The sequence below is a fragment of the Carassius gibelio genome, chromosome B7 (assembly GCF_023724105.1).
Source record: "Carassius gibelio isolate Cgi1373 ecotype wild population from Czech Republic chromosome B7, carGib1.2-hapl.c, whole genome shotgun sequence".
NCBI lineage: Eukaryota > Metazoa > Chordata > Actinopteri > Cypriniformes > Cyprinidae > Carassius > Carassius gibelio.
Window position 1 is genome coordinate 4,741,460 of NC_068402.1, and position 10,006 is coordinate 4,751,465.

The following is a 10,006-nucleotide window of genomic DNA, read 5'->3' on the forward strand; positions in this document are numbered from 1 at the left end:
AGCAAGAAAAATATGGAAAACAGACATTTGACACAGACATTGCATTTATTTATCTTTTATACACTATAACGCATAAAGAACTTGTACTCTCTCTCTTATCTGATCTGACGCATAGCAGTTTTATAATCAATGGGATTTAACTCATCCTTTATTTCATAAAGAATACGCTTCATTAATTATACAACATAATGTTAATATTACGACGTATAGGCTATCTGCACATACACTCACACACATTTAATTTATGTATAATCCTAATTAATGTAATTAATAACATACACAAACACTCGTAATTTTATATAATCCTAAATTAATCATATATATACTTTTATAATCCTAATTAAATAATTTTCCTTGTAGTGAAAACGAAAACAATAGAATATACCGTATATAACCTAATGTTTGGGACACGGTCTATGGAGCTTTGTTTCATGCATCTGACAAACTTGTAAAAGTGTCTTTCATTTCAAGACAGTTTTGCCTTTTAACGTGCTTTAACAGATTACTTTCACATATTTAATTCAACAACACTGTTGCAAATATATTCATGAGATACAATTCCACTTAAATATTACAAGACTCAATTATCGATAAAAGCTTTTCTTTTCTAAGCACATTTTGTTCTGCGTTCTGTCTCTGCATATATTTGCTAAACTGGCTCATGTCAATAGTACAGCTCTGTTTTAGGGGAGTTATAGTTTTAAGTTTCAAATATTGTGCATTGAGTCACTGGCCAGCAATCATCTGTCGCTTGTCTACTGCCCTTAAAAGCATCACTATTTTAATGCATTTGTTTGTTGTAGAAATTAAATATTTGTGTAGTTATAGTAAGGATACATTATCATTTATCATTACAGAATATCTTCCTTCAAATTGACTCTTCCTCTACAAACACATTGGTTTGTTCTGGGCTGACAGCTCCATCCAGATGGAATGTGCTATTTTGGCACAGACCTACAATCGAACCCTATGAAGAGAACAAGAGTTCCCCTCTCACACCCTCAAATCCCAGATGTTTCTCTCATTAGCTAGCTGTCATTCACATCTCGTTTCTCCGAACCAAATTGGGCACTCACGCATTGTCATGTGCAAATGGGCTATGCCAGTTTAAATAGCATTGCCCTGGTAACACTTGGGAGGTGACAGACAAAGCAGCACATATGAAATTAAGTTAAGAAAATTGCTCCAAAAATGCAATTAGTAGATCTATTATTTGGAGGTTCAGCGAGAAGCTATACTGTGAGTGCTTGTGAGCACTTGTCTCATCTTAAACTTTAAGGAATAGTTCACACAGAAAGGAAAATTTGGCCATCATTTACTAAACCTTATATCATTCCAAGGCTGTATCTTTGTTCTGTGCAAAAGAAGATATTTTGATAAAATGTCTCTGTTTTTGTTAATACATTGAAAGTCATTGGGGTTTTAGACCTTTACTTTCAATGTGTAGGTGAAAACAGTGGGAGATTTCTTCCCAATATCTTCTTCTGTGTTTCAGCGAAGAAAGAAAGTCCTGTAGGTTTGGAACAAGACAGAATTTTCATTTTTGTCTGAACTACCCATTTAACATCATATCCCGGAAGATTTTTGGTCTCCAATTGCTCATTTGAGAAATTATAAGGAACTTCCAGATTAGATTAACAGCAAAAGATTTAAAATGGGCATATTTTGTGCTATAAACTACCATTTCAATTGAAAACAAATAACTATCCACAAATGAAAACCATAAGGAGTTGACCAATTTCAGGGCATCAGAAAAGCGGTTCCTGGAGTGCATTTTAAACACCTCAGCAGTTGGACATGCACATGAATCCTGTGAGGCAGAATTGGTCAATCAAGCATGTGAGAACGCACCCATCCGAAGGTTGCGACCCATGGCAGGACACAAGCCTTTCTTTGATTGGACGGATCTTAGCTCCTCTTATGAAGCTGGAATTAAACTTGTGATTTACCTACCATAAGACACCTAGGGGGCTGTAGAGTCAGGGCTAAAATATAACACATCAGCACCTTTTCAATTAAAGCATTTTCCCCTAATGGGTTTGCGTGTGTTTGATAATTGTTGATCGCTTTGAAGTCGTTTTAACCCCTGCGGAGCAGCTCGGTGCATAGTAAGTCTGTGATTCTCTTGGATAAGCCAGAAACTAGTGTTTCCTCTGCAATATCGCATTCAAAATGGCATTACCTGTGATTATCTGCATGCTACATATGCTTTAGGTTAACTTTTGCCATGAAGTGAATTATGACTCGCCACAATATTGCTCATTTGCAATGTCCCGATTCTCTGACAGAAGTTCAATGACGAATGGCCATCTCAGGGCAGAGCCCCTACACGTACAGTATGGATAAATCAATGTCTGACTTATTACCAGTATTTGCATATCCCACTACAACTTCCTCCTTGTCTGAGGACAACCTTGACTGGTCCAGCACATTAACTTGCCAACTCATTTGCTTTTTTATTTATCATTTTTCTCCATTTTCCTAATTTTCCTTATATTGTTAGCCTCACCATTCATATTTGTTCCTCTTTTGTTTCTTTTTCCATTTCATTTTCTCCGTCCTATACTGTAATGGCAAAGGCCTGGACTTGGAGGCTGTTGTTGTGCAAAAATATAGTCTGCAATAACTAATCAGAGCATTTGGTCTTTTTCTTTCCTCCCGTTGGCGCTAGAGTTGTTCCGATTCCGATACTAGTATCGGAAATATCTCCGATACCACAACAAATTCTGGCATCGGCATCGGCGAGTACATGAACCCATATACCGATCCGATACCATTTTCTTAAAAAAGACCTAGTTATGACCGCAAGCTTTGCCTAACCGCTGCACGGTTCTTCTTCGCTGCTCAAAATGCATTGAAAACACAGGAAGTTGTGCTGTGTTGCCACAAGCAACCCCTGTTTAGAGCAGCGAAGAAGAAATGAAAACGCGTTAGCAGCCCTTATCTATATATGACTGGATCACTCATCACATTCTAAACTGCCAAAACACAGTGAAGCCGCTACTATATTATAGATCAGTGGTTAGCAGTATGTCTCTGTAGTACCGGTAGTTACAGACTCTCGAGTATATTCAGTACCGGCAGCTGCGTTCAGTCGCTTCCGTGTAAGTCAAAGCGCAGGGCTCCAGACAGTAGCCGAATATATACTAGTGTCTGTGAATATTAAACTGCAAAATACTATTTAAATATTACTCCCGCAAAATCTACATCTCTGTGGGTGACTGGCACAGATGCGCGAGAGCTCGCTGTTTTGTAGTCTCTGCTGTGTGTCATGAGGACACGAACGCATAAACCGTCACTTCATGAGAATTTACCGTTTCATTTGAGAATACTGTCATATCATAAACACAGACACTCAAAGATCTTCATGGCAGCCCATTAAAATAAATGTTTGGTTTACATGAGTAAATTGACAATATATAAAGCTACTGTTGTAGCCTACAGTAATAATAATACGTCTCTATAATAATAATAATTATGCCTAGATGGTTGCTTGTTTTTTACTTGTTTTGTTGTAAAGAGATTATCTGATTAATAGATCTTTTTTGTTGCAGTTTTTTTATACAGTTATATTGTAAAACTTAAATACCTTTTTTAGTTTGCGGTGTTAGATTTTTGGCTGCATTTGAAGTTCTTTTTTGCATAAGAAAATAAATAATACTGTCAAATTCATGTTAGATAATAAAAATACTGTAATAAATACAGTAGTTCACCATGTATTTGTTCATGTTTTATTGAGGGATCTGTCTGAAGCACACCATAAAAAAATTCTAGCAATTTACACAGGGCTAGTAGTATATACAGCTGTATATACAGATATACACCCAGGTATCGGATCAGTACTCGGTATCGGCCGATACCTTGAGCCCAGGTATCGGAATCGGTATCGGGAAGAGAAAAAGGGTATCGGAACATCTCTAGTTGGCGCTACAGATAAGATATTATTCTGCACAGTGTGTTTCTCTCTTATCATCACATTGCAACACACACATGCTCCTCAGAACTAGGACTGCAGATCTGTTGAGTCTATTGTTTAAGACTGAGATAAATAGAGGTGTTGTTCTATACCATGTTAATGTTACTGAAATGTTGTCTCGGTGTCGAAGATGCCCTTGATGCACAGGAGAGCATTGAGATGTGTGTGAGATTTGCTTATCGCATGATAGACGATAGCACAAAAGAAAGCCGAACAAGATTATGAAACAACTGTAAAAAGTGTGATAGGATGACAGAAAGAGAAGAAGAAATCTTTTCCATGCAACTTTCATTATCAGCAGCTTTTAATGTGGAGGCATCAGCAAGCTGGTGGTAGGCAAGTAAGATTTAAAGAGATATTAAAAATAAATGCACACACACACACACACAACACACACTCATCCAACTCAAAAGTGAACCAGATTGCAGTACGCACTAAAATTTACATATTTAACTGCCAATGTTTGAAAGAAAATGACAATGTTGACTGAATATCTATGAATTTCTTCCAAAAGTTTTTGGAGGCAGCATATTTAGTTGCTCCTGCCCATCACGATGATTGAACTGTCACCTGCTTTTTTCCCCCAATTTTGTCAAAATGCTGTAAAACTTAGCTTCTCTCAACAAGTCTAACCTGTCAGTCCAGTTCTGCATTAATCTTACAGATTATCAGAAGCACAAAAGTATGTAATGAAATCAATTGTTGCATGCTTTTTATCACAGATGATTAAGTAGTTGTTCATGCATCATCTGGAATCACTTCTAGCTAGTCAGCATTTAAGACCGGAGAGCTAAGGCCTAGGGATTTTGAGCCTTTGCACGAATTAATCCATATTCAAATCAGCTTATGAATATGATGAGGCAGGCCGTGTTGCCATTGGCTGGATAAGGCTGTCTGAATGTAGCATGGTAATTAGGGGGCGAGATAAGATCATGGCCACCAATCTCCAGCTATTCATCCCAAACCTGCCATTTCGGCTCAACACTGAGCTACATATTCACTATACAGCTAATAATAATAATAATAATACCAATAAAGTTGTTTCCGGGAGTGTTGTAATTTGTATACATGCATAAAAGGAGTCTAATGCAAGGTAAGGAATGATGAATGTGTCCATATTGCTCTCTCTCTCACACATTGATTGGGTATTGAACATATGAAGCCTTTTTAATTCTGGTATAATCAGTACCATCAGCATATTTAATGATCGTATCATAATTTTCTCATTATAATCAGAGCGTGATTTAATATTTCTGTGAAAATGAGATATTCACAGTACTAATTAGTGGAGTAATGAGTCTCTGGTTTGAAAAATTAGATTGATGGAAAAATGTTGAATTTTTAATTTTCACAAAGTAGAGGTTGGGAAAAAAATCTGTTTTATAAAATAGGAAGTGAGATCCATCATTTCAAAATGCAATATTATTCTCTGTGTGTGTGTGTGTGTGTGTGTGTGTGTGTGTGTGTGTGTATGTGTGTGTGGCGAATGATAGATGGAGCTCAAGAGGAGGAACATATACACACATACTGCCTGTCAAAGACTAATAAACTACCCCAGAATGGTGTCACAGACTCACAGATTTAGTTTTATCTGGGAGACGCATTTGTGATGCACAGATTTTACAGAATCTTTGCTGCAGAGTTGCTTGCTTCTGATTTATGTCAGTATGTTTGCATCCCAGTTTTGACTTTTTTTTAAATAAAGATAATAAATGACTTGCCATGCGTACACACTTTTAGATGTAATAAAAAATTAGCACATGGATTTAAATAAATTAATCAAAATAATTATGTATTATTAATATAGAAATGTTTATCTTTTTGAAAAATATATATATTTTATAATTTATATGATTTAGCTTTAGCTCCAGCAATTCAGGATTCCCAAAGTAACCTGTTTTGTTTTTGTATTCAGTTACAGTACCCGTTGAGGCACATTTCGTTTTTTGGAGAATTTATTTGTTCTTTTTTTCCATTGTAGTTCATGTATGACCAACTAGTCCATTTAAATACATATTTATACATATCCACTTAAACCTGGTGGAAGTTGAAATCACATCTTAGTGTTTGCAACCAGCAAATTAATGTTACATCCCAATATTTTCACAGATATACGTGAATAGAAGCCCAGCTAGCCTGCTAGTTTTTTATTTACTCTCTCTCTCTCTCTCTCTCCATCTTGATGTTTATCACCTTTTCTGTGTTTTAGTCTCACCTTGTTTTCTCTCATTCATTGTTTTCTGTTTATCTATAGTCTGTTTCAATCACTCCTGGTGCCGTCTTCCTTTCTGTTCCCTCCTGCGGACCGCACTGTCACGTTTGCTCTCTGCCTCCATCTTGATGAATCTTTCTCCATGTTTTCTATCACACTTTCTGTATCGCCTCTGTTAAATCTCTCCAGGGCTGTGCTGATTACCTGAAGAAACAAATTAATGACAATCTAACCCACAAACACAAGGACCTTGTACATAGGCATGCACTAACACACTTCAAGAGAGTTAAATGTAATGCACCAACACACATGTACACACTCACAGGGAAAAGGACAGAGACAGATGTCAACAGACAAGAATTGTCTCAGCACAGGCGAGTCTCTTTGCAGCATCTTTGGAATGTTGCCAGGCAACAGTGAACTGTGGCAGCCATGACTGGCCTTGCATCAGCACCAGAACCCTGTGCAGTAACCTTGATCATTTAACTGAATACTGGCAGTCAAAAGTTTGCAGTAATGATGATTTTTTTATGTTTTTGAAAGAGGTGTCTTATGCTCACCAAGGCTGTATTTATTTAATATCACTACATTTATTTTAAAATATTGTAAAATGTCTTCAGTGATCTTTCAGAAATCATTCCAGTATACTTTGCTGCTCAACAAACAATTTCTAATTATCAATGTTGAAAACAGTTGTGCAGCTTTATATTTTTTATATAGAAAAATTATATTATTGAATGCATTTAATTGCTCAAAAGTGATTAACGTCATGTATAATGTTAAAAAAGGTTAATATTTCTAATAAATGCTATTCTTTTGAAATTGTATTAATCAAAGAATATTGAAACATTAACTCCATGTCTAGAAAAATATTATGCAGTATAACTGTTTTTAACATTGATAATAATTATGCATGTTTTTTGAGGAGCAAATCAGCATATTAAAATTATTTCTGAAGGATCATATGAAACTGAACACTGGGGTAATGCTGCTGAACATTTAACTTTACTATCAGGAATAAATAAGATTTTAAAATTCATTAAACAGAAAAGATTTGTTTTACATTTTAATAATGTTTACAATATTGCTGTGTGCGCGCTGTATGAAGGGGATGAATGTTTGATCTCTTTGTCTGTCTGGGACTGTTTCTCTAACAGAGGAGAGGGCTCTTTACACCTGCCAAAAAAGCCTCTGCTTCATCATCATATAAATATGAGAACATCTCTTTCCTGCTGCCTCTCCGTCTCTTCCTCCCTGTGTGTTCTTCTCGCTCATTCTCACAGTGAGCATCTGCATTTTCCATCTCTTACTCATCCCTCTTTTTCCAGAAATATAGCACTATTACCATTGTTACCATTATGTTACAAATAAAATTACTTTGCAGTTACTGTTACAAAACATCTGCCTGTTTAAGAGGAGATTTGGGCACTTCTCAGCTGGTCAGACTCAGAGGTCATATTGCCAGCCAGCTTAATACCAACTTGGCAGTATAGGAGAAAGCATTAAAACTTTTAGCCTATGTTTTACAGGTCTCATTTTTACATTGACACAGAGATACTAGCATTATTGTGTTTAAATCCTGAAATGATTGAGGCTGAGCCTGCTGAGTTTGTCTGTATTTCAATGTGTCTGTACATCTGTAAGAAATAGAGACAGAAAGTGTGTGTTTTCAGGTAGCACTGGTGCATTGCGCTGTTCCTTACACACACAGTGGGTAAACACAAAAACTCAAGTCACTCCCAGAAGCCAAACTATACAAAACCTGCACACTGCAGAACAGAGAGAGAAGAAGGAAAGAGAGATGGATGCACTTTAAAGGAAAAACTCACATCAAAAACGTTCTATACAGTAAAGTGCATGCAAATTCAGTCTTAGGCTTCTCTCTCTCTCCTAACAGTCTCCTTCACCTGTAGAGCAAAGTCTATACTCAGTGACATTTAATAGTCTCAGCCTCAGATGGATTCACTGACCATTCACTGACCATCTGATGCATAGTGCACTTCTGAATTGGAAAGCAGTTCCAGTTTGAATGGCTATTTTTAGGCAGCTTTCAGGATTTGTGTGGGTTTTAGTTTTTTATAAGTTAACACCAAAAAAGGTCTCTAGGTTATGTATAAAACCATGGTTCCCTGAAGGGAACGAGACGCTATGTTGAATGCTTTGGGTACACCCCCGATGAGACCACGTTCTGAAGCATGTGTGATATCAGTCCAATAGAGAAGTAAGATTGCATGAGCAGGGTGATGTGAGCAACCACTGGTGGTGGATGAGGAGATACCCCCCTGACAATGTAAAGCGCTACTCCCAAACCAACGATGCACAAATCGTGTGTATCCCCACACGAGAGATAGCATAGGCTGTCCGCTCGCCACAGATTTTGATTTACACTTAGGCATGATATTACTCACTTTCTATACACGGTTCTCCTGACTGACTGAGTACTTTTGCATTCACACATATCAGAGAAGCGCTCGCTGAAAAGCAAGTAGCTGACATGTGTGTTAGCTGGATTCACCTTTGAAGTAGTCAACAGCTGTTTTCTTATGTGTGTACAATATTATCTACAGTATGTGTAAAATAGTCTATACTTATTACTTTTGGCCTGGAAGAAAATCTGATCTGCGTCTGTATGCATTTTCTTTTTTACAAAATTTTTCGTACATGAAGACAAGTCATACTGAAAAGTAAATTCATCAGCCTATTTTTGTGGTATCACTTATTTTAGATAAACGCAGATTTACATGTTGATCAGATGCTCTCTTTCTGTCTAATCAGACAGTTCTTTATCAAAATAGACAACCGTGTGAATCAGACTCTTTAGCATCTTCCACATCATCATTCTTCTTGCTAAGTAGCTTTCATCCTCTCTCTTTCTCCATCTCTCTTTCTTATCTGGTTAGTGTAAAGTATTAACTTAAAAATATGAAACTGTGGGATTCTAATCTGTATTTATGAGCCATTTGTTTTTATAGATGATCATTTCTAAATGTCAGCCTGTTGCTAAATATTCTGAAAGTTTTGTGAAATCTGAAAGGCTCAACAGTACAGTAGTCCAGGCATTGTGTGTGAGTACATACCTTTCTCTTTCTTTGCGTGCTGAAATATTCCCAATAATGAAGAAAAACATTTTGACATTAATGTATAATGTATTGTATTCATTTATTTATAGTGTGAGTTATGAATGCATGAGTCCATCGCTTTCACTCCCATCATAGAAACTCTGGAAATTTTGACTGGCAAATGGGGGGAAAAAATTAAGTAGTAGATATACTATAATATATAGTAAAATATATAGTAAATAAAATGTGAGTAGTTTTATGGCTTTATAGGCCATTGTGGATGGACAGATCAATGGCATGCAAAGATATTGGAAATTATATATTTATTTTTCACTTTATATATATATATATATATATATATATATATTTTTTTTTTTTCATAACAATTAAGCATTTTTCCACCAAAAATTAATATTATCACAATGCAAAAAAATTACTGCTCACTTATTTAAATGTGTGAATAATTGTTTTCATTTTAAACCCATTATGGTAATGATAATTGTTTATTCAAAACAATTGTAATTCATTTTTGTAATAGAAAAAAAGTTAATTGTAACATAGTCCTATAAATGATCTTATAATATAATTCTTGAATTTTACAATTCGTCTGTGATTTTGGGGGTTGAATATGACCCAGACTTTCATGACAGGTTCACCTGAATATGTCAACACAGTTCTGACCCTTTAACTGTCCAGCCAGCGTCTCCATGTCCAGATCCTCCAGCTTTTTTCACCAAACCGATGTAGCCTCATATTCTT

The 10,006-nt window shown here is 36.1% G+C and overlaps 1 protein-coding gene across 2 annotated transcripts in view; it reads left to right on the forward strand.

Moving 5' to 3' along the window:
• The window catches only part of nlgn2a (neuroligin 2a), a 163,928-nt gene that overhangs the window by 136,807 nt on the left and 17,115 nt on the right, over positions 1–10,006 (forward strand). The window lies entirely within an intron of this gene.